The sequence below is a fragment of the Octopus bimaculoides genome, chromosome 12 (genome assembly GCF_001194135.2).
Source record: "Octopus bimaculoides isolate UCB-OBI-ISO-001 chromosome 12, ASM119413v2, whole genome shotgun sequence".
NCBI lineage: Eukaryota > Metazoa > Mollusca > Cephalopoda > Octopoda > Octopodidae > Octopus > Octopus bimaculoides.
Window position 1 is genome coordinate 58,241,594 of NC_068992.1, and position 4,117 is coordinate 58,245,710.

The window sequence follows — 4,117 nt, forward strand, 5'->3', positions numbered from 1 at the left end:
TTTTTTTTTTTTTTTTTAATTAAGGCGGTGAGCTGGCAGACTCATTTGTAGACTGGGCAAAATACTTAGCACCATTTTCTCCATCTCTACGTTCTTGAGCTCAATTTCCACTGAGGTCAAATTTACTTTTCACCCTTTCAGGGTCGATAAAATAAGTACCAGCTGAACACTGGTCAGTGTAATTGACCAGCCATCGACCAGTCCCCTCCCCTCTCTTGAAATTGCTGGTCTTGTGCCAAAATTAGAAATCATTATTTTTTACCAAGTTATTTTGTAATTTTTAGATTTTTCATTTTAGCAATGTCTTAACTGTGATATCAATATTTTGCCAATTGTGATTGTTGCTTCTTATTTTAAAGTCATAACTCTAAAGACATTGGGTCATAAGTGTTAGATGTGGATAAATAAAGAAATTAAGATATTTTCAATTTTATTTTCTGTGTCTATCATCTGCATATCATAGGCATGGCTATATGGTCAGAAGTTTCTTTCCCGACCACATGGTTCCGGGTTCAGTCCCACTGCATTGTACCTTGGGCAAATGGCTTCTGCTATGACTTTGGACTGACCAAAGCCTTGTGAGTGGATTTGGCAGATGGAAACTGAAAGAAGCCCATCATATGTGTGTGTGTGTGTGTTTGTTCCTCATCACCACTTGACAGTCTGTGTTGGTATGTTTATGTCTCTATAACTTAGTGGTTTAGCAAAGGAAACTGATAGAATAAGTACTGAGCTTAAAAGAAATTAATACTGGTGGGGTTGATTTGTTCTTCTAAAATTCAAGTTGATGCCCCAACATGGCCACAGTCTAATGACTGAAATAAGTAAGGGGTACAGAAAAGGATCAAAACTTTGTGCATTCTGTTATCCTGAAGAAATGACTTACATGCAAGCAGTCTTTTAACAGCAGTGATCAACCTTTCAGCAACAATTTTTTTGGTTGTGTACTTAATTTTGTTAAATTTGCAGCAAGGATGAGGAATGTGGTTGGGGGAGGTAAGTATTGAGAAATGTTGGTAAAAGAAAAGGTCAACAGTTAAAGACGTCTGAGAAACCCTGTCTTAGTCCTTTTAATACCAGCTCACCTAAGATTGTCCCTGGTTTTATGATACAAACTTGCTGTTTTTAAAATGATGTTTTAAAATCTTCCATCAAAATTTCATGCCAATTAATGTTCCAAACTCCAGCTTGAATAATGACAGTTATTTTATCAGATTTTGTATCAATTGAAACAACGATACTCTTTTACTTGTTTCAATCATTTGACTGTGGCAATGCTGGAGCACCGCCTTTAGTTGAACAAATCAACCCCAGGACTTATTCTTTGTAAGCCTAGTACTTATTCTATCAGTCTCTTTTGCCAAACTGCTCAGTGACGGGGACATAAACACACCAGCATCGGTTGTCAAGCAATGCTAGGGGAACAAACACAGGCACACAAACATACACACATGCATATATATACAACGGGCTTCTTTCAGTTTCCGTCTACCAAATCCACTCACAAGGCTTTGGTCAGCCTGAGGCTATAGTAGAAGACACTTGCCCAAGATGCCACGCAGTGGGACTGAACCCAGAACCATGTAGTTGGTAAGCAAGCTACTTACCACACAACCACTTCTACGCCTTAATAGTGTATTTTCAACAGAAATAGGGCAGGTAAAAGGTTTAAAAATCATCTCTGGCTAATCATTGAGAGGATGTTGGTGTTGCCTTGGCAGAGGTTTGCGCTCTCTGAGTGCTCTTGTTATTGTTAGTAAGGTGTTGAGCTGGTTGAATTGTTATCAAGTTGCACAAAATGCTTAGTAGCACTTCTTCAATCTTTATGTTCTGAGTTCATATTCTGCTAAGGTGGACTTAGCTTTTCATCCTTTCAGGGTCACTGCAATAAATTGCATTACATACTGAGGTCAATGTAATAGACTAGCCCCCAATTTCAAGCCAAGTTCCTATAGTAGAAAGAATTATTATTGTTATTAAGGCGCTTGAGCATTGCTGTTTCATGGTATTATGTCAAACAGCTGCTGTCACATGTAGGACATGTATCCCTATCAGCCAACTCCAATTCTGAAGATCACCCCAATGCCTTCTTTTGGTTGGTAAGAACAGGCAGTTTTCCTCTGTCTGGTGTCTATGGCGAAAGAGGTTTTTTGTGGTAGACAAGACTGAAAGGATTGAAGATAGACATTTTCCTCTTCAGCCAAGTTCTTATTGACATTTTAAAGAAGTAGAGGTTGAGAAGGATGTGGTGCCATCCAGTAAATATTTTGAAAAGTGGATGAATGTGGCAAAGATGGTCTGAGTGAGTGGGCCTACTTTAAGCTGGTATCTATAGGCCAAGGAGTAAGGAGGAGAGAAATGCATTTGCTTATGGTACTCCTGGTGAGTAGGGTGACTCAGGATCTATGGGATTCTTTGGTTGTCCATTTTCACCAGTATTGGGAATTTTTGAAGATTTTTTTGCAAATTATTATTTTACTGTTAACGTTTCTATGTAAATCACCATTATCATTTGTATTGATCTAAATATTTTTGCTGGCCTTGAGGACAATAAAGAAATTATTATTATTATTATTATTGCTATTATTATTATTATTATTATTGTTATTAATGTTATTATTGCTATTATTATTATTATTGTTATTATTATTGATATTATTATTATTAAGGTTATGAACCAGCAGAACTGTTAGCACGCTGGGCTAAATGCTTTATGGCATTTTGTCTGTCTTTATGTTCTGAGTCCAAATTCTGCTGAGGTCGACTGTGCCTTTCATCCTTTCGGGGTTGATAAATTAAGTACCAGTGAAACACTGGGGTTGAGGTAATCAACTAGTCCCCCCCCCCCACAAACTTTCAGGCCTTGTGCCTTTAGTAGAAATTATTATTATTATTATTATTACTACTATTATTACTACTATTATTAAGGCCATGAGCTGGCAGAACTGTTAGCATGCTGGGCCAAATGCTTTGTGGCATTTCGTCTGTCTTTATGTTCTGAGTTCAAATTCCACTGAGGTCGACTTTGCCTTTCATCCTTTTGGGGTTGATAAAACAAGTACCAGTTGATGACTGCGGTCAATGTAATTGACTTACACCCTCTTCTGAACTTGCTGAAATCATCATCATCATCATTATTATTATTATTATTATTATCATTATTATTATTATTATTGGCTGTTGCCAGTACCGCTTGACTGGCCTTTGTGCTGGTGGCACGTAAAAACACCCACTATACTCTCTGAGTGGTTGGCGTTAGGAAGGGCATCCAGCTGTAGAAACTCTGCCAAATCAGATTGGAGCCTGGTGTAGCCATCTGGTTTCACCAGTCCTCAGTCAAATCATCCAACCCATGCTAGCATGGAAAGCGGACGTTAAACGATGATGATGATTATTATTATTATTATTATGTAGGCTGCAAGAAAGCAGAGCCATTACCATGCCAGACAGAATGCTTAGTGGCATTTCTTTCAGCCTTACATTCCAAGTTGAAATGCAGCCAAGGTTGACTTAGCCTTTCATCCTACCAGGGTCGATAAACTAAGTATCAGTCAAGCATTGGGGTCGATGGAATTGACTAGTTTCTCCCCTACCCCAAATTTTGGGGCCTTGAGACTATAGTAGAAAGGTTTGTCATCATTGTTATAATGTTGTCAGATAATATCATTTGAAATGTTTTAATCTTTTTTTCTTTTTCTCTCTCTCTCTTTCTTTCTGGCAGGAATTTACCTGTCAACTTGATAGACCAGTGAAGTTTCTGTTAGGACCATGTTCATCGCTATCACACCACCACCACCACCACCAGTAGCCAGTCAAATGGTATTACACCAAATTAACACCTCTCAGCTTTTTTAGCTGTTGGACCCTCTTCCATCCAAGCTAGACATCTTTTTTTTTTTTTTTTTTTTACACTCCAGTCAAAGTATATTATGGGAGGCAGAGCACTTCTGATCTCATTGCTGATCGTCCCCCCTTCCCTTCTTTCCCCCACTACCACCCCCCTTTTTTTTATGTTTGTGTGTGGTTTTGTATTGGCAGAGCCAGTTCACCACCACTTCCTCCTCCACCACCACTACCATATACATAATCTAATCTAATCTAACATATAAAAACATTT

General features: G+C 38.3%; 1 protein-coding gene across 6 annotated transcripts in view; it reads left to right on the forward strand.

Annotated features, from left to right (window-relative positions):
* The window catches only part of LOC106883607 (tripartite motif-containing protein 2), a 209,019-nt gene extending 205,110 nt beyond the window's left edge, over positions 1 to 3,909 (forward strand). For all 6 annotated transcript variants that reach the window (XM_014934695.2, XM_014934697.2, XM_052972201.1 and 3 more), the window contains one exon: positions 3,722 to 3,909. The gene's annotated coding sequence lies outside the window, so the exon portion shown is untranslated. The remainder of the gene's footprint in view (positions 1 to 3,721) is intronic.
* Positions 3,910 to 4,117: the final 208 nt, after the last annotated feature.